Source organism: Ambystoma mexicanum, unplaced genomic scaffold (assembly GCF_040938575.1).
Source record: "Ambystoma mexicanum isolate Mex_15411 unplaced genomic scaffold, UKY_AmexF1_1 Mex_scaf163, whole genome shotgun sequence".
Lineage (NCBI taxonomy): Eukaryota > Metazoa > Chordata > Amphibia > Caudata > Ambystomatidae > Ambystoma > Ambystoma mexicanum.
Genome location: NW_027182395.1, coordinates 131,489 through 149,227, shown reverse-complemented (window position 1 = coordinate 149,227; position 17,739 = coordinate 131,489). Strand labels below are relative to the sequence as shown.

The 17,739-nt window shown below is 53.3% G+C and overlaps 21 non-coding genes across 21 annotated transcripts; all 21 read left to right on the top strand.

Annotated features, from left to right (window-relative positions):
* Positions 1 to 607: 607 nt before the first annotated feature.
* Positions 608 to 798, top strand: LOC138554548 (U2 spliceosomal RNA). The gene has a single exon (XR_011297548.1). It is a non-coding gene; the product is annotated as a U2 spliceosomal RNA (small nuclear RNA).
* Positions 799 to 1,421: 623 nt separating this feature from the next.
* On the top strand, positions 1,422 to 1,612 carry LOC138554547 (U2 spliceosomal RNA). The gene has a single exon (XR_011297547.1). It is a non-coding gene; the product is annotated as a U2 spliceosomal RNA (small nuclear RNA).
* Positions 1,613 to 2,239: 627 nt separating this feature from the next.
* LOC138554546 (U2 spliceosomal RNA) lies at positions 2,240 to 2,430 on the top strand. Its single transcript, XR_011297546.1, has one exon. It is a non-coding gene; the product is annotated as a U2 spliceosomal RNA (small nuclear RNA).
* A 627-nt stretch (positions 2,431 to 3,057) lies between these two features.
* LOC138554545 (U2 spliceosomal RNA) lies at positions 3,058 to 3,248 on the top strand. The gene has a single exon (XR_011297545.1). It is a non-coding gene; the product is annotated as a U2 spliceosomal RNA (small nuclear RNA).
* Positions 3,249 to 3,871: 623 nt separating this feature from the next.
* On the top strand, positions 3,872 to 4,062 carry LOC138554543 (U2 spliceosomal RNA). The gene has a single exon (XR_011297543.1). It is a non-coding gene; the product is annotated as a U2 spliceosomal RNA (small nuclear RNA).
* A 623-nt stretch (positions 4,063 to 4,685) lies between these two features.
* LOC138554542 (U2 spliceosomal RNA) lies at positions 4,686 to 4,876 on the top strand. The gene has a single exon (XR_011297542.1). It is a non-coding gene; the product is annotated as a U2 spliceosomal RNA (small nuclear RNA).
* Positions 4,877 to 5,503: 627 nt separating this feature from the next.
* On the top strand, positions 5,504 to 5,694 carry LOC138554541 (U2 spliceosomal RNA). The gene has a single exon (XR_011297541.1). It is a non-coding gene; the product is annotated as a U2 spliceosomal RNA (small nuclear RNA).
* Positions 5,695 to 6,321: 627 nt separating this feature from the next.
* Positions 6,322 to 6,512, top strand: LOC138554540 (U2 spliceosomal RNA). Its single transcript, XR_011297540.1, has one exon. It is a non-coding gene; the product is annotated as a U2 spliceosomal RNA (small nuclear RNA).
* Positions 6,513 to 7,138: 626 nt separating this feature from the next.
* LOC138554539 (U2 spliceosomal RNA) lies at positions 7,139 to 7,329 on the top strand. The gene has a single exon (XR_011297539.1). It is a non-coding gene; the product is annotated as a U2 spliceosomal RNA (small nuclear RNA).
* Positions 7,330 to 7,953: 624 nt separating this feature from the next.
* LOC138554582 (U2 spliceosomal RNA) lies at positions 7,954 to 8,145 on the top strand. Its single transcript, XR_011297580.1, has one exon. It is a non-coding gene; the product is annotated as a U2 spliceosomal RNA (small nuclear RNA).
* Positions 8,146 to 8,772: 627 nt separating this feature from the next.
* Positions 8,773 to 8,963, top strand: LOC138554538 (U2 spliceosomal RNA). Its single transcript, XR_011297538.1, has one exon. It is a non-coding gene; the product is annotated as a U2 spliceosomal RNA (small nuclear RNA).
* Positions 8,964 to 9,586: 623 nt separating this feature from the next.
* On the top strand, positions 9,587 to 9,777 carry LOC138554537 (U2 spliceosomal RNA). Its single transcript, XR_011297537.1, has one exon. It is a non-coding gene; the product is annotated as a U2 spliceosomal RNA (small nuclear RNA).
* A 627-nt stretch (positions 9,778 to 10,404) lies between these two features.
* Positions 10,405 to 10,595, top strand: LOC138554536 (U2 spliceosomal RNA). Its single transcript, XR_011297536.1, has one exon. It is a non-coding gene; the product is annotated as a U2 spliceosomal RNA (small nuclear RNA).
* A 623-nt stretch (positions 10,596 to 11,218) lies between these two features.
* On the top strand, positions 11,219 to 11,409 carry LOC138554535 (U2 spliceosomal RNA). The gene has a single exon (XR_011297535.1). It is a non-coding gene; the product is annotated as a U2 spliceosomal RNA (small nuclear RNA).
* Positions 11,410 to 12,032: 623 nt separating this feature from the next.
* LOC138554534 (U2 spliceosomal RNA) lies at positions 12,033 to 12,223 on the top strand. The gene has a single exon (XR_011297534.1). It is a non-coding gene; the product is annotated as a U2 spliceosomal RNA (small nuclear RNA).
* Positions 12,224 to 12,846: 623 nt separating this feature from the next.
* LOC138554532 (U2 spliceosomal RNA) lies at positions 12,847 to 13,037 on the top strand. The gene has a single exon (XR_011297532.1). It is a non-coding gene; the product is annotated as a U2 spliceosomal RNA (small nuclear RNA).
* Positions 13,038 to 13,664: 627 nt separating this feature from the next.
* On the top strand, positions 13,665 to 13,855 carry LOC138554531 (U2 spliceosomal RNA). The gene has a single exon (XR_011297531.1). It is a non-coding gene; the product is annotated as a U2 spliceosomal RNA (small nuclear RNA).
* Positions 13,856 to 14,482: 627 nt separating this feature from the next.
* LOC138554530 (U2 spliceosomal RNA) lies at positions 14,483 to 14,673 on the top strand. The gene has a single exon (XR_011297530.1). It is a non-coding gene; the product is annotated as a U2 spliceosomal RNA (small nuclear RNA).
* A 623-nt stretch (positions 14,674 to 15,296) lies between these two features.
* On the top strand, positions 15,297 to 15,487 carry LOC138554529 (U2 spliceosomal RNA). Its single transcript, XR_011297529.1, has one exon. It is a non-coding gene; the product is annotated as a U2 spliceosomal RNA (small nuclear RNA).
* Positions 15,488 to 16,114: 627 nt separating this feature from the next.
* On the top strand, positions 16,115 to 16,305 carry LOC138554528 (U2 spliceosomal RNA). The gene has a single exon (XR_011297528.1). It is a non-coding gene; the product is annotated as a U2 spliceosomal RNA (small nuclear RNA).
* Positions 16,306 to 16,928: 623 nt separating this feature from the next.
* LOC138554527 (U2 spliceosomal RNA) lies at positions 16,929 to 17,119 on the top strand. Its single transcript, XR_011297527.1, has one exon. It is a non-coding gene; the product is annotated as a U2 spliceosomal RNA (small nuclear RNA).
* Positions 17,120 to 17,739: the final 620 nt, after the last annotated feature.

Genomic DNA, 17,739 nt, shown 5'->3' with positions numbered 1-17,739 from the left:
GTGAAAAAGAAAGACTGAGCAATTCTTGAAAGAAGAGCACTTTGCAATATTTTTTTGTTTAAATGTGTTTTTTTTTTCCAGTGTTTCGGAAAAGGTGCTGTTGTGTCACGGGAGGAAAAAAAAGTCTGCCCTTTTTGCTTGCTTTTCACAGGAGCTGCAAAGCAAGGCAAAGGAGCCAGCCAGCCAGCCAGCCAGCAGCACAAGGAGGAGATGGGGGACACTGTCCTTGCCCTGCCTCACCCCTGAAAGGCCCCGAACGGCCCCGAACGGCCAAGCCTTATCTGAGGGGGACGCACTTGGGGGAGCATCTCCTGGGCAGCTGAGGGTGACTTTCGGCCGCTAGGTGACGGGGCCAGTGCCAGGCCGGGCTGCAGCTTGGCTGGGTGGAGCTCTGCAGCCTGTGTCTGGCCGTCTCGCACCAGGCGCTGTGGGACCCATGGAAATCTTGGGGCGGAGCCATGCAAAATATGCTTACCATACCGCCGGGCATGCTGGTCATGCAAATGCTATTCTTGGCCGAGGAATCTGGGGCTCTGCCGCAGAGCGTTGCTCCGAGTCAGCAGGGGAGCTGCCGAGCAGCAGTCTTTCAGGCAAAGCTTTTGTGGGCATCGCTTCTCGGCCTTTTGGCTAAGATCAAGTGTAGTATCTGTTCTTATCAGTTTAATATCTGATACGTCCTCTATCTGGGGACCATATATTAAATTGATTTTTGGAACCGGGAGATGGAATGGGAGCTTGCTCTGTCCACTCCACGCATCAACTTGGTATTGCAGTACCTCCAGGACTGGTGCACTTCCCCACTTGGGGAAAACAATGCTGTGAAAAAGAAAGACTGAGCAATTCTTGAAAGAAGAGCACTTTGCAATATTTTTTTGTTTAAATGTGTTTTTTTTTTCCAGTGTTTCGGAAAAGGTGCTGTTGTGTCACGGGAGGAAAAAAAAGTCTGCCCTTTTTGCTTGCTTTTCACAGGAGCTGCAAAGCAAGGCAAAGGAGCCAGCCAGCCAGCCAGCAGCACAAGGAGGAGATGGGGGACACTGTCCTTGCCCTGCCTCACCCCTGAAAGGCCCCGAACGGCCCCGAACGGCCAAGCCTTATCTGAGGGGGACGCACTTGGGGGAGCATCTCCTGGGCAGCTGAGGGTGACTTTCGGCCGCTAGGTGACGGGGCCAGTGCCAGGCCGGGCTGCAGCTTCTCTGGGTGGAGCTCTGCAGCCTGTGTCTGGCCGTCTCGCACCAGGCGCTGTGGGACCCATGGAAATCTTGGGGCGGAGCCATGCAAAATATGCTTACCATACCGCCGGGCATGCTGGTCATGCAAATGCTATTCTTGGCCGAGGAATCTGGGGCTCTGCCGCAGAGCGTTGCTCCGAGTCAGCAGGGGAGCTGCCGAGCAGCAGTCTTTCAGGCAAAGCTTTTGTGGGCATCGCTTCTCGGCCTTTTGGCTAAGATCAAGTGTAGTATCTGTTCTTATCAGTTTAATATCTGATACGTCCTCTATCTGGGGACCATATATTAAATTGATTTTTGGAACCGGGAGATGGAATGGGAGCTTGCTCTGTCCACTCCACGCATCAACTTGGTATTGCAGTACCTCCAGGACTGGTGCACTTCCCCACTTGGGGAAAACAATGCTGTGAAAAAGAAAGACTGAGCAATTCTTGAAAGAAGAGCACTTTGCAATATTTTTTTGTTTAAATGTGTTTTTTTTTTCCAGTGTTTCGGAAAAGGTGCTGTTGTGTCACGGGAGGAAAAAAAAGTCTGCCCTTTTTGCTTGCTTTTCATAGGAGCTGCAAAGCAAGGCAAAGGAGCCAGCCAGCCAGCCAGCCAGCAGCACAAGGAGGAGATGGGGGACACTGTCCTTGCCCTGCCTCACCCCTGAAAGGCCCCGAACGGCCCCGAACGGCCAAGCCTTATCTGAGGGGGACGCACTTGGGGGAGCATCTCCTGGGCAGCTGAGGGTGACTTTCGGCCGCTAGGTGACGGGGCCAGTGCCAGGCCGGGCTGCAGCTTCTCTGGGTGGAGCTCTGCAGCCTGTGTCTGGCCGTCTCGCACCAGGCGCTGTGGGACCCATGGAAATCTTGGGGCGGAGCCATGCAAAATATGCTTACCATACCGCCGGGCATGCTGGTCATGCAAATGCTATTCTTGGCCGAGGAATCTGGGGCTCTGCCGCAGAGCGTTGCTCCGAGTCAGCAGGGGAGCTGCCGAGCAGCAGTCTTTCAGGCAAAGCTTTTGTGGGCATCGCTTCTCGGCCTTTTGGCTAAGATCAAGTGTAGTATCTGTTCTTATCAGTTTAATATCTGATACGTCCTCTATCTGGGGACCATATATTAAATTGATTTTTGGAACCGGGAGATGGAATGGGAGCTTGCTCTGTCCACTCCACGCATCAACTTGGTATTGCAGTACCTCCAGGACTGGTGCACTTCCCCACTTGGGGAAAACAATGCTGTGAAAAAGAAAGACTGAGCAATTCTTGAAAGAAGAGCACTTTGCAATATTTTTTTGTTTAAATGTGTTTTTTTTTTCCAGTGTTTCGGAAAAGGTGCTGTTGTGTCACGGGAGGAAAAAAAAGTCTGCCCTTTTTGCTTGCTTTTCACAGGAGCTGCAAAGCAAGGCAAAGGAGCCAGCCAGCCAGCCAGCCAGCAGCACAAGGAGGAGATGGGGGACACTGTCCTTGCCCTGCCTCACCCCTGAAAGGCCCCGAACGGCCCCGAACGGCCAAGCCTTATCTGAGGGGGACGCACTTGGGGGAGCATCTCCTGGGCAGCTGAGGGTGACTTTCGGCCGCTAGGTGACGGGGCCAGTGCCAGGCCGGGCTGCAGCTTGGCTGGGTGGAGCTCTGCAGCCTGTGTCTGGCCGTCTCGCACCAGGCGCTGTGGGACCCATGGAAATCTTGGGGCGGAGCCATGCAAAATATGCTTACCATACCGCCGGGCATGCTGGTCATGCAAATGCTATTCTTGGCCGAGGAATCTGGGGCTCTGCCGCAGAGCGTTGCTCCGAGTCAGCAGGGGAGCTGCCGAGCAGCAGTCTTTCAGGCAAAGCTTTTGTGGGCATCGCTTCTCGGCCTTTTGGCTAAGATCAAGTGTAGTATCTGTTCTTATCAGTTTAATATCTGATACGTCCTCTATCTGGGGACCATATATTAAATTGATTTTTGGAACCGGGAGATGGAATGGGAGCTTGCTCTGTCCACTCCACGCATCAACTTGGTATTGCAGTACCTCCAGGACTGGTGCACTTCCCCACTTGGGGAAAACAATGCTGTGAAAAAGAAAGACTGAGCAATTCTTGAAAGAAGAGCACTTTGCAATATTTTTTTGTTTAAATGTGTTTTTTTTTTCCAGTGTTTCGGAAAAGGTGCTGTTGTGTCACGGGAGGAAAAAAAAGTCTGCCCTTTTTGCTTGCTTTTCACAGGAGCTGCAAAGCAAGGCAAAGGAGCCAGCCAGCCAGCCAGCAGCACAAGGAGGAGATGGGGGACACTGTCCTTGCCCTGCCTCACCCCTGAAAGGCCCCGAACGGCCCCGAACGGCCAAGCCTTATCTGAGGGGGACGCACTTGGGGGAGCATCTCCTGGGCAGCTGAGGGTGACTTTCGGCCGCTAGGTGACGGGGCCAGTGCCAGGCCGGGCTGCAGCTTGGCTGGGTGGAGCTCTGCAGCCTGTGTCTGGCCGTCTCGCACCAGGCGCTGTGGGACCCATGGAAATCTTGGGGCGGAGCCATGCAAAATATGCTTACCATACCGCCGGGCATGCTGGTCATGCAAATGCTATTCTTGGCCGAGGAATCTGGGGCTCTGCCGCAGAGCGTTGCTCCGAGTCAGCAGGGGAGCTGCCGAGCAGCAGTCTTTCAGGCAAAGCTTTTATGGGCATCGCTTCTCGGCCTTTTGGCTAAGATCAAGTGTAGTATCTGTTCTTATCAGTTTAATATCTGATACGTCCTCTATCTGGGGACCATATATTAAATTGATTTTTGGAACCGGGAGATGGAATGGGAGCTTGCTCTGTCCACTCCACGCATCAACTTGGTATTGCAGTACCTCCAGGACTGGTGCACTTCCCCACTTGGGGAAAACAATGCTGTGAAAAAGAAAGACTGAGCAATTCTTGAAAGAAGAGCACTTTGCAATATTTTTTTGTTTAAATGTGTTTTTTTTTTCCAGTGTTTCGGAAAAGGTGCTGTTGTGTCACGGGAGGAAAAAAAAGTCTGCCCTTTTTGCTTGCTTTTCACAGGAGCTGCAAAGCAAGGCAAAGGAGCCAGCCAGCCAGCCAGCAGCACAAGGAGGAGATGGGGGACACTGTCCTTGCCCTGCCTCACCCCTGAAAGGCCCCGAACGGCCCCGAACGGCCAAGCCTTATCTGAGGGGGACGCACTTGGGGGAGCATCTCCTGGGCAGCTGAGGGTGACTTTCGGCCGCTAGGTGACGGGGCCAGTGCCAGGCCGGGCTGCAGCTTCTCTGGGTGGAGCTCTGCAGCCTGTGTCTGGCCGTCTCGCACCAGGCGCTGTGGGACCCATGGAAATCTTGGGGCGGAGCCATGCAAAATATGCTTACCATACCGCCGGGCATGCTGGTCATGCAAATGCTATTCTTGGCCGAGGAATCTGGGGCTCTGCCGCAGAGCGTTGCTCCGAGTCAGCAGGGGAGCTGCCGAGCAGCAGTCTTTCAGGCAAAGCTTTTGTGGGCATCGCTTCTCGGCCTTTTGGCTAAGATCAAGTGTAGTATCTGTTCTTATCAGTTTAATATCTGATACGTCCTCTATCTGGGGACCATATATTAAATTGATTTTTGGAACCGGGAGATGGAATGGGAGCTTGCTCTGTCCACTCCACGCATCAACTTGGTATTGCAGTACCTCCAGGACTGGTGCACTTCCCCACTTGGGGAAAACAATGCTGTGAAAAAGAAAGACTGAGCAATTCTTGAAAGAAGAGCACTTTGCAATATTTTTTTGTTTAAATGTGTTTTTTTTTTCCAGTGTTTCGGAAAAGGTGCTGTTGTGTCACGGGAGGAAAAAAAAGTCTGCCCTTTTTGCTTGCTTTTCACAGGAGCTGCAAAGCAAGGCAAAGGAGCCAGCCAGCCAGCCAGCCAGCAGCACAAGGAGGAGATGGGGGACACTGTCCTTGCCCTGCCTCACCCCTGAAAGGCCCCGAACGGCCCCGAACGGCCAAGCCTTATCTGAGGGGGACGCACTTGGGGGAGCATCTCCTGGGCAGCTGAGGGTGACTTTCGGCCGCTAGGTGACGGGGCCAGTGCCAGGCCGGGCTGCAGCTTCTCTGGGTGGAGCTCTGCAGCCTGTGTCTGGCCGTCTCGCACCAGGCGCTGTGGGACCCATGGAAATCTTGGGGCGGAGCCATGCAAAATATGCTTACCATACCGCCGGGCATGCTGGTCATGCAAATGCTATTCTTGGCCGAGGAATCTGGGGCTCTGCCGCAGAGCGTTGCTCCGAGTCAGCAGGGGAGCTGCCGAGCAGCAGTCTTTCAGGCAAAGCTTTTGTGGGCATCGCTTCTCGGCCTTTTGGCTAAGATCAAGTGTAGTATCTGTTCTTATCAGTTTAATATCTGATACGTCCTCTATCTGGGGACCATATATTAAATTGATTTTTGGAACCGGGAGATGGAATGGGAGCTTGCTCTGTCCACTCCACGCATCAACTTGGTATTGCAGTACCTCCAGGACTGGTGCACTTCCCCACTTGGGGAAAACAATGCTGTGAAAAAGAAAGACTGAGCAATTCTTGAAAGAAGAGCACTTTGCAATATTTTTTTGTTTAAATGTGTTTTTTTTTTCCAGTGTTTCGGAAAAGGTGCTGTTGTGTCACGGGAGGAAAAAAAAGTCTGCCCTTTTTGCTTGCTTTTCACAGGAGCTGCAAAGCAAGGCAAAGGAGCCAGCCAGCCAGCCAGCCAGCAGCACAAGGAGGAGATGGGGGACACTGTCCTTGCCCTGCCTCACCCCTGAAAGGCCCCGAACGGCCCCGAACGGCCAAGCCTTATCTGAGGGGGACGCACTTGGGGGAGCATCTCCTGGGCAGCTGAGGGTGACTTTCGGCCGCTAGGTGACGGGGCCAGTGCCAGGCCGGGCTGCAGCTTGGCTGGGTGGAGCTCTGCAGCCTGTGTCTGGCCGTCTCGCACCAGGCGCTGTGGGACCCATGGAAATCTTGGGGCGGAGCCATGCAAAATATGCTTACCATACCGCCGGGCATGCTGGTCATGCAAATGCTATTCTTGGCCGAGGAATCTGGGGCTCTGCCGCAGAGCGTTGCTCCGAGTCAGCAGGGGAGCTGCCGAGCAGCAGTCTTTCAGGCAAAGCTTTTGTGGGCATCGCTTCTCGGCCTTTTGGCTAAGATCAAGTGTAGTATCTGTTCTTATCAGTTTAATATCTGATACGTCCTCTATCTGGGGACCATATATTAAATTGATTTTTGGAACCGGGAGATGGAATGGGAGCTTGCTCTGTCCACTCCACGCATCAACTTGGTATTGCAGTACCTCCAGGACTGGTGCACTTCCCACTTGGGGAAAACAATGCTGTGAAAAAGAAAGACTGAGCAATTCTTGAAAGAAGAGCACTTTGCAATATTTTTTTGTTTAAATGTGTTTTTTTTTTCCAGTGTTTCGGAAAAGGTGCTGTTGTGTCACGGGAGGAAAAAAAAGTCTGCCCTTTTTGCTTGCTTTTCACAGGAGCTGCAAAGCAAGGCAAAGGAGCCAGCCAGCCAGCCAGCCAGCAGCACAAGGAGGAGATGGGGGACACTGTCCTTGCCCTGCCTCACCCCTGAAAGGCCCCGAACGGCCCCGAACGGCCAAGCCTTATCTGAGGGGGACGCACTTGGGGGAGCATCTCCTGGGCAGCTGAGGGTGACTTTCGGCCGCTAGGTGACGGGGCCAGTGCCAGGCCGGGCTGCAGCTTGGCTGGGTGGAGCTCTGCAGCCTGTGTCTGGCCGTCTCGCACCAGGCGCTGTGGGACCCATGGAAATCTTGGGGCGGAGCCATGCAAAATATGCTTACCATACCGCCGGGCATGCTGGTCATGCAAATGCTATTCTTGGCCGAGGAATCTGGGGCTCTGCCGCAGAGCGTTGCTCCGAGTCAGCAGGGGAGCTGCCGAGCAGCAGTCTTTCAGGCAAAGCTTTTGTGAGCATCGCTTCTCGGCCTTTTGGCTAAGATCAAGTGTAGTATCTGTTCTTATCAGTTTAATATCTGATACGTCCTCTATCTGGGGACCATATATTAAATTGATTTTTGGAACCGGGAGATGGAATGGGAGCTTGCTCTGTCCACTCCACGCATCAACTTGGTATTGCAGTACCTCCAGGACTGGTGCACTTCCCCACTTGGGGAAAACAATGCTGTGAAAAAGAAAGACTGAGCAATTCTTGAAAGAAGAGCACTTTGCAATATTTTTTTGTTTAAATGTGTTTTTTTTTTCCAGTGTTTCGGAAAAGGTGCTGTTGTGTCACGGGAGGAAAAAAAAGTCTGCCCTTTTTGCTTGCTTTTCACAGGAGCTGCAAAGCAAGGCAAAGGAGCCAGCCAGCCAGCCAGCAGCACAAGGAGGAGATGGGGGACACTGTCCTTGCCCTGCCTCACCCCTGAAAGGCCCCGAACGGCCCCGAACGGCCAAGCCTTATCTGAGGGGGACGCACTTGGGGGAGCATCTCCTGGGCAGCTGAGGGTGACTTTCGGCCGCTAGGTGACGGGGCCAGTGCCAGGCCGGGCTGCAGCTTCTCTGGGTGGAGCTTCTGCAGCCTGTGTCTGGCCGTCTCGCACCAGGCGCTGTGGGACCCATGGAAATCTTGGGGCGGAGCCATGCAAAATATGCTTACCATACCGCCGGGCATGCTGGTCATGCAAATGCTATTCTTGGCCGAGGAATCTGGGGCTCTGCCGCAGAGCGTTGCTCCGAGTCAGCAGGGGAGCTGCCGAGCAGCAGTCTTTCAGGCAAAGCTTTTGTGGGCATCGCTTCTCGGCCTTTTTGGCTAAGATCAAGTGTAGTATCTGTTCTTATCAGTTTAATATCTGATACGTCCTCTATCTGGGGACCATATATTAAATTGATTTTTGGAACCGGGAGATGGAATGGGAGCTTGCTCTGTCCACTCCACGCATCAACTTGGTATTGCAGTACCTCCAGGACTGGTGCACTTCCCCACTTGGGGAAAACAATGCTGTGAAAAAGAAAGACTGAGCAATTCTTGAAAGAAGAGCACTTTGCAATATTTTTTTGTTTAAATGTGTTTTTTTTTTCCAGTGTTTCGGAAAAGGTGCTGTTGTGTCACGGGAGGAAAAAAAAGTCTGCCCTTTTTGCTTGCTTTTCACAGGAGCTGCAAAGCAAGGCAAAGGAGCCAGCCAGCCAGCCAGCCAGCAGCACAAGGAGGAGATGGGGGACACTGTCCTTGCCCTGCCTCACCCCTGAAAGGCCCCGAACGGCCCCGAACGGCCAAGCCTTATCTGAGGGGGACGCACTTGGGGGAGCATCTCCTGGGCAGCTGAGGGTGACTTTCGGCCGCTAGGTGACGGGGCCAGTGCCAGGCCGGGCTGCAGCTTCTCTGGGTGGAGCTCTGCAGCCTGTGTCTGGCCGTCTCGCACCAGGCGCTGTGGGACCCATGGAAATCTTGGGGCGGAGCCATGCAAAATATGCTTACCATACCGCCGGGCATGCTGGTCATGCAAATGCTATTCTTGGCCGAGGAATCTGGGGCTCTGCCGCAGAGCGTTGCTCCGAGTCAGCAGGGGAGCTGCCGAGCAGCAGTCTTTCAGGCAAAGCTTTTGTGGGCATCGCTTCTCGGCCTTTTGGCTAAGATCAAGTGTAGTATCTGTTCTTATCAGTTTAATATCTGATACGTCCTCTATCTGGGGACCATATATTAAATTGATTTTTGGAACCGGGAGATGGAATGGGAGCTTGCTCTGTCCACTCCACGCATCAACTTGGTATTGCAGTACCTCCAGGACTGGTGCACTTCCCCACTTGGGGAAAACAATGCTGTGAAAAAGAAAGACTGAGCAATTCTTGAAAGAAGAGCACTTTGCAATATTTTTTTGTTTAAATGTGTTTTTTTTTTCCAGTGTTTCGGAAAAGGTGCTGTTGTGTCACGGGAGGAAAAAAAAGTCTGCCCTTTTTGCTTGCTTTTCACAGGAGCTGCAAAGCAAGGCAAAGGAGCCAGCCAGCCAGCCAGCAGCACAAGGAGGAGATGGGGGACACTGTCCTTGCCCTGCCTCACCCCTGAAAGGCCCCGAACGGCCCCGAACGGCCAAGCCTTATCTGAGGGGGACGCACTTGGGGGAGCATCTCCTGGGCAGCTGAGGGTGACTTTCGGCCGCTAGGTGACGGGGCCAGTGCCAGGCCGGGCTGCAGCTTCTCTGGGTGGAGCTCTGCAGCCTGTGTCTGGCCGTCTCGCACCAGGCGCTGTGGGACCCATGGAAATCTTGGGGCGGAGCCATGCAAAATATGCTTACCATACCGCCGGGCATGCTGGTCATGCAAATGCTATTCTTGGCCGAGGAATCTGGGGCTCTGCCGCAGAGCGTTGCTCCGAGTCAGCAGGGGAGCTGCCGAGCAGCAGTCTTTCAGGCAAAGCTTTTGTGGGCATCGCTTCTCGGCCTTTTGGCTAAGATCAAGTGTAGTATCTGTTCTTATCAGTTTAATATCTGATACGTCCTCTATCTGGGGACCATATATTAAATTGATTTTTGGAACCGGGAGATGGAATGGGAGCTTGCTCTGTCCACTCCACGCATCAACTTGGTATTGCAGTACCTCCAGGACTGGTGCACTTCCCCACTTGGGGAAAACAATGCTGTGAAAAAGAAAGACTGAGCAATTCTTGAAAGAAGAGCACTTTGCAATATTTTTTTGTTTAAATGTGTTTTTTTTTTCCAGTGTTTCGGAAAAGGTGCTGTTGTGTCACGGGAGGAAAAAAAAGTCTGCCCTTTTTGCTTGCTTTTCACAGGAGCTGCAAAGCAAGGCAAAGGAGCCAGCCAGCCAGCCAGCCAGCAGCACAAGGAGGAGATGGGGGACACTGTCCTTGCCCTGCCTCACCCCTGAAAGGCCCCGAACGGCCCCGAACGGCCAAGCCTTATCTGAGGGGGACGCACTTGGGGGAGCATCTCCTGGGCAGCTGAGGGTGACTTTCGGCCGCTAGGTGACGGGGCCAGTGCCAGGCCGGGCTGCAGCTTGGCTGGGTGGAGCTCTGCAGCCTGTGTCTGGCCGTCTCGCACCAGGCGCTGTGGGACCCATGGAAATCTTGGGGCGGAGCCATGCAAAATATGCTTACCATACCGCCGGGCATGCTGGTCATGCAAATGCTATTCTTGGCCGAGGAATCTGGGGCTCTGCCGCAGAGCGTTGCTCCGAGTCAGCAGGGGAGCTGCCGAGCAGCAGTCTTTCAGGCAAAGCTTTTGTGGGCATCGCTTCTCGGCCTTTTGGCTAAGATCAAGTGTAGTATCTGTTCTTATCAGTTTAATATCTGATACGTCCTCTATCTGGGGACCATATATTAAATTGATTTTTGGAACCGGGAGATGGAATGGGAGCTTGCTCTGTCCACTCCACGCATCAACTTGGTATTGCAGTACCTCCAGGACTGGTGCACTTCCCCACTTGGGGAAAACAATGCTGTGAAAAAGAAAGACTGAGCAATTCTTGAAAGAAGAGCACTTTGCAATATTTTTTTGTTTAAATGTGTTTTTTTTTTCCAGTGTTTCGGAAAAGGTGCTGTTGTGTCACGGGAGGAAAAAAAAGTCTGCCCTTTTTGCTTGCTTTTCACAGGAGCTGCAAAGCAAGGCAAAGGAGCCAGCCAGCCAGCCAGCAGCACAAGGAGGAGATGGGGGACACTGTCCTTGCCCTGCCTCACCCCTGAAAGGCCCCGAACGGCCCCGAACGGCCAAGCCTTATCTGAGGGGGACGCACTTGGGGGAGCATCTCCTGGGCAGCTGAGGGTGACTTTCGGCCGCTAGGTGACGGGGCCAGTGCCAGGCCGGGCTGCAGCTTCTCTGGGTGGAGCTCTGCAGCCTGTGTCTGGCCGTCTCGCACCAGGCGCTGTGGGACCCATGGAAATCTTGGGGCGGAGCCATGCAAAATATGCTTACCATACCGCCGGGCATGCTGGTCATGCAAATGCTATTCTTGGCCGAGGAATCTGGGGCTCTGCCGCAGAGCGTTGCTCCGAGTCAGCAGGGGAGCTGCCGAGCAGCAGTCTTTCAGGCAAAGCTTTTGTGGGCATCGCTTCTCGGCCTTTTGGCTAAGATCAAGTGTAGTATCTGTTCTTATCAGTTTAATATCTGATACGTCCTCTATCTGGGGACCATATATTAAATTGATTTTTGGAACCGGGAGATGGAATGGGAGCTTGCTCTGTCCACTCCACGCATCAACTTGGTATTGCAGTACCTCCAGGACTGGTGCACTTCCCCACTTGGGGAAAACAATGCTGTGAAAAAGAAAGACTGAGCAATTCTTGAAAGAAGAGCACTTTGCAATATTTTTTTGTTTAAATGTGTTTTTTTTTTCCAGTGTTTCGGAAAAGGTGCTGTTGTGTCACGGGAGGAAAAAAAAGTCTGCCCTTTTTGCTTGCTTTTCACAGGAGCTGCAAAGCAAGGCAAAGGAGCCAGCCAGCCAGCCAGCAGCACAAGGAGGAGATGGGGGACACTGTCCTTGCCCTGCCTCACCCCTGAAAGGCCCCGAACGGCCCCGAACGGCCAAGCCTTATCTGAGGGGGACGCACTTGGGGGAGCATCTCCTGGGCAGCTGAGGGTGACTTTCGGCCGCTAGGTGACGGGGCCAGTGCCAGGCCGGGCTGCAGCTTCTCTGGGTGGAGCTCTGCAGCCTGTGTCTGGCCGTCTCGCACCAGGCGCTGTGGGACCCATGGAAATCTTGGGGCGGAGCCATGCAAAATATGCTTACCATACCGCCGGGCATGCTGGTCATGCAAATGCTATTCTTGGCCGAGGAATCTGGGGCTCTGCCGCAGAGCGTTGCTCCGAGTCAGCAGGGGAGCTGCCGAGCAGCAGTCTTTCAGGCAAAGCTTTTGTGGGCATCGCTTCTCGGCCTTTTGGCTAAGATCAAGTGTAGTATCTGTTCTTATCAGTTTAATATCTGATACGTCCTCTATCTGGGGACCATATATTAAATTGATTTTTGGAACCGGGAGATGGAATGGGAGCTTGCTCTGTCCACTCCACGCATCAACTTGGTATTGCAGTACCTCCAGGACTGGTGCACTTCCCCACTTGGGGAAAACAATGCTGTGAAAAAGAAAGACTGAGCAATTCTTGAAAGAAGAGCACTTTGCAATATTTTTTTGTTTAAATGTGTTTTTTTTTTCCAGTGTTTCGGAAAAGGTGCTGTTGTGTCACGGGAGGAAAAAAAAGTCTGCCCTTTTTGCTTGCTTTTCACAGGAGCTGCAAAGCAAGGCAAAGGAGCCAGCCAGCCAGCCAGCAGCACAAGGAGGAGATGGGGGACACTGTCCTTGCCCTGCCTCACCCCTGAAAGGCCCCGAACGGCCCCGAACGGCCAAGCCTTATCTGAGGGGGACGCACTTGGGGGAGCATCTCCTGGGCAGCTGAGGGTGACTTTCGGCCGCTAGGTGACGGGGCCAGTGCCAGGCCGGGCTGCAGCTTCTCTGGGTGGAGCTCTGCAGCCTGTGTCTGGCCGTCTCGCACCAGGCGCTGTGGGACCCATGGAAATCTTGGGGCGGAGCCATGCAAAATATGCTTACCATACCGCCGGGCATGCTGGTCATGCAAATGCTATTCTTGGCCGAGGAATCTGGGGCTCTGCCGCAGAGCGTTGCTCCGAGTCAGCAGGGGAGCTGCCGAGCAGCAGTCTTTCAGGCAAAGCTTTTGTGGGCATCGCTTCTCGGCCTTTTGGCTAAGATCAAGTGTAGTATCTGTTCTTATCAGTTTAATATCTGATACGTCCTCTATCTGGGGACCATATATTAAATTGATTTTTGGAACCGGGAGATGGAATGGGAGCTTGCTCTGTCCACTCCACGCATCAACTTGGTATTGCAGTACCTCCAGGACTGGTGCACTTCCCCACTTGGGGAAAACAATGCTGTGAAAAAGAAAGACTGAGCAATTCTTGAAAGAAGAGCACTTTGCAATATTTTTTTGTTTAAATGTGTTTTTTTTTTCCAGTGTTTCGGAAAAGGTGCTGTTGTGTCACGGGAGGAAAAAAAAGTCTGCCCTTTTTGCTTGCTTTTCACAGGAGCTGCAAAGCAAGGCAAAGGAGCCAGCCAGCCAGCCAGCCAGCAGCACAAGGAGGAGATGGGGGACACTGTCCTTGCCCTGCCTCACCCCTGAAAGGCCCCGAACGGCCCCGAACGGCCAAGCCTTATCTGAGGGGGACGCACTTGGGGGAGCATCTCCTGGGCAGCTGAGGGTGACTTTCGGCCGCTAGGTGACGGGGCCAGTGCCAGGCCGGGCTGCAGCTTCTCTGGGTGGAGCTCTGCAGCCTGTGTCTGGCCGTCTCGCACCAGGCGCTGTGGGACCCATGGAAATCTTGGGGCGGAGCCATGCAAAATATGCTTACCATACCGCCGGGCATGCTGGTCATGCAAATGCTATTCTTGGCCGAGGAATCTGGGGCTCTGCCGCAGAGCGTTGCTCCGAGTCAGCAGGGGAGCTGCCGAGCAGCAGTCTTTCAGGCAAAGCTTTTGTGGGCATCGCTTCTCGGCCTTTTGGCTAAGATCAAGTGTAGTATCTGTTCTTATCAGTTTAATATCTGATACGTCCTCTATCTGGGGACCATATATTAAATTGATTTTTGGAACCGGGAGATGGAATGGGAGCTTGCTCTGTCCACTCCACGCATCAACTTGGTATTGCAGTACCTCCAGGACTGGTGCACTTCCCCACTTGGGGAAAACAATGCTGTGAAAAAGAAAGACTGAGCAATTCTTGAAAGAAGAGCACTTTGCAATATTTTTTTGTTTAAATGTGTTTTTTTTTTCCAGTGTTTCGGAAAAGGTGCTGTTGTGTCACGGGAGGAAAAAAAAGTCTGCCCTTTTTGCTTGCTTTTCACAGGAGCTGCAAAGCAAGGCAAAGGAGCCAGCCAGCCAGCCAGCCAGCAGCACAAGGAGGAGATGGGGGACACTGTCCTTGCCCTGCCTCACCCCTGAAAGGCCCCGAACGGCCCCGAACGGCCAAGCCTTATCTGAGGGGGACGCACTTGGGGGAGCATCTCCTGGGCAGCTGAGGGTGACTTTCGGCCGCTAGGTGACGGGGCCAGTGCCAGGCCGGGCTGCAGCTTCTCTGGGTGGAGCTCTGCAGCCTGTGTCTGGCCGTCTCGCACCAGGCGCTGTGGGACCCATGGAAATCTTGGGGCGGAGCCATGCAAAATATGCTTACCATACCGCCGGGCATGCTGGTCATGCAAATGCTATTCTTGGCCGAGGAATCTGGGGCTCTGCCGCAGAGCGTTGCTCCGAGTCAGCAGGGGAGCTGCCGAGCAGCAGTCTTTCAGGCAAAGCTTTTGTGGGCATCGCTTCTCGGCCTTTTGGCTAAGATCAAGTGTAGTATCTGTTCTTATCAGTTTAATATCTGATACGTCCTCTATCTGGGGACCATATATTAAATTGATTTTTGGAACCGGGAGATGGAATGGGAGCTTGCTCTGTCCACTCCACGCATCAACTTGGTATTGCAGTACCTCCAGGACTGGTGCACTTCCCCACTTGGGGAAAACAATGCTGTGAAAAAGAAAGACTGAGCAATTCTTGAAAGAAGAGCACTTTGCAATATTTTTTTGTTTAAATGTGTTTTTTTTTTCCAGTGTTTCGGAAAAGGTGCTGTTGTGTCACGGGAGGAAAAAAAAGTCTGCCCTTTTTGCTTGCTTTTCACAGGAGCTGCAAAGCAAGGCAAAGGAGCCAGCCAGCCAGCCAGCAGCACAAGGAGGAGATGGGGGACACTGTCCTTGCCCTGCCTCACCCCTGAAAGGCCCCGAACGGCCCCGAACGGCCAAGCCTTATCTGAGGGGGACGCACTTGGGGGAGCATCTCCTGGGCAGCTGAGGGTGACTTTCGGCCGCTAGGTGACGGGGCCAGTGCCAGGCCGGGCTGCAGCTTCTCTGGGTGGAGCTCTGCAGCCTGTGTCTGGCCGTCTCGCACCAGGCGCTGTGGGACCCATGGAAATCTTGGGGCGGAGCCATGCAAAATATGCTTACCATACCGCCGGGCATGCTGGTCATGCAAATGCTATTCTTGGCCGAGGAATCTGGGGCTCTGCCGCAGAGCGTTGCTCCGAGTCAGCAGGGGAGCTGCCGAGCAGCAGTCTTTCAGGCAAAGCTTTTGTGGGCATCGCTTCTCGGCCTTTTGGCTAAGATCAAGTGTAGTATCTGTTCTTATCAGTTTAATATCTGATACGTCCTCTATCTGGGGACCATATATTAAATTGATTTTTGGAACCGGGAGATGGAATGGGAGCTTGCTCTGTCCACTCCACGCATCAACTTGGTATTGCAGTACCTCCAGGACTGGTGCACTTCCCCACTTGGGGAAAACAATGCTGTGAAAAAGAAAGACTGAGCAATTCTTGAAAGAAGAGCACTTTGCAATATTTTTTTGTTTAAATGTGTTTTTTTTTTCCAGTGTTTCGGAAAAGGTGCTGTTGTGTCACGGGAGGAAAAAAAAGTCTGCCCTTTTTGCTTGCTTTTCACAGGAGCTGCAAAGCAAGGCAAAGGAGCCAGCCAGCCAGCCAGCCAGCAGCACAAGGAGGAGATGGGGGACACTGTCCTTGCCCTGCCTCACCCCTGAAAGGCCCCGAACGGCCCCGAACGGCCAAGCCTTATCTGAGGGGGACGCACTTGGGGGAGCATCTCCTGGGCAGCTGAGGGTGACTTTCGGCCGCTAGGTGACGGGGCCAGTGCCAGGCCGGGCTGCAGCTTCTCTGGGTGGAGCTCTGCAGCCTGTGTCTGGCCGTCTCGCACCAGGCGCTGTGGGACCCATGGAAATCTTGGGGCGGAGCCATGCAAAATATGCTTACCATACCGCCGGGCATGCTGGTCATGCAAATGCTATTCTTGGCCGAGGAATCTGGGGCTCTGCCGCAGAGCGTTGCTCCGAGTCAGCAGGGGAGCTGCCGAGCAGCAGTCTTTCAGGCAAAGCTTTTGTGGGCATCGCTTCTCGGCCTTTTGGCTAAGATCAAGTGTAGTATCTGTTCTTATCAGTTTAATATCTGATACGTCCTCTATCTGGGGACCATATATTAAATTGATTTTTGGAACCGGGAGATGGAATGGGAGCTTGCTCTGTCCACTCCACGCATCAACTTGGTATTGCAGTACCTCCAGGACTGGTGCACTTCCCCACTTGGGGAAAACAATGCTGTGAAAAAGAAAGACTGAGCAATTCTTGAAAGAAGAGCACTTTGCAATATTTTTTTGTTTAAATGTGTTTTTTTTTTCCAGTGTTTCGGAAAAGGTGCTGTTGTGTCACGGGAGGAAAAAAAAGTCTGCCCTTTTTGCTTGCTTTTCACAGGAGCTGCAAAGCAAGGCAAAGGAGCCAGCCAGCCAGCCAGCAGCACAAGGAGGAGATGGGGGACACTGTCCTTGCCCTGCCTCACCCCTGAAAGGCCCCGAACGGCCCCGAACGGCCAAGCCTTATCTGAGGGGGACGCACTTGGGGGAGCATCTCCTGGGCAGCTGAGGGTGACTTTCGGCCGCTAGGTGACGGGGCCAGTGCCAGGCCGGGCTGCAGCTTGTCTGGGTGGAGCTCTGCAGCCTGTGTCTGGCCGTCTCGCACCAGGCGCTGTGGGACCCATGGAAATCTTGGGGCGGAGCCATGCAAAATATGCTTACCATACCGCCGGGCATGCTGGTCATGCAAATGCTATTCTTGGCCGAGGAATCTGGGGCTCTGCCGCAGAGCGTTGCTCCGAGTCAGCAGGGGAGCTGCCGAGCAGCAGTCTTTCAGGCAAAGCTTTTGTGGGCATCGCTTCTCGGCCTTTTGGCTAAGATCAAGTGTAGTATCTGTTCTTATCAGTTTAATATCTGATACGTCCTCTATCTGGGGACCATATATTAAATTGATTTTTGGAACCGGGAGATGGAATGGGAGCTTGCTCTGTCCACTCCACGCATCAACTTGGTATTGCAGTACCTCCAGGACTGGTGCACTTCCCCACTTGGGGAAAACAATGCTGTGAAAAAGAAAGACTGAGCAATTCTTGAAAGAAGAGCACTTTGCAATATTTTTTTGTTTAAATGTGTTTTTTTTTTCCAGTGTTTCGGAAAAGGTGCTGTTGTGTCACGGGAGGAAAAAAAAGTCTGCCCTTTTTGCTTGCTTTTCACAGGAGCTGCAAAGCAAGGCAAAGGAGCCAGCCAGCCAGCCAGCAGCACAAGGAGGAGATGGGGGACACTGTCCTTGCCCTGCCTCACCCCTGAAAGGCCCCGAACGGCCCCGAACGGCCAAGCCTTATCTGAGGGGGACGCACTTGGGGGAGCATCTCCTGGGCAGCTGAGGGTGACTTTCGGCCGCTAGGTGACGGGGCCAGTGCCAGGCCGGGCTGCAGCTTGTCTGGGTGGAGCTCTGCAGCCTGTGTCTGGCCGTCTCGCACCAGGCGCTGTGGGACCCATGGAAATCTTGGGGCGGAGCCATGCAAAATATGCTTACCATACCGCCGGGCATGCTGGTCATGCAAATGCTATTCTTGGCCGAGGAATCTGGGGCTCTGCCGCAGAGCGTTGCTCCGAGTCAGCAGGGGAGCTGCCGAGCAGCAGTCTTTCAGGCAAAGCTTTTGTG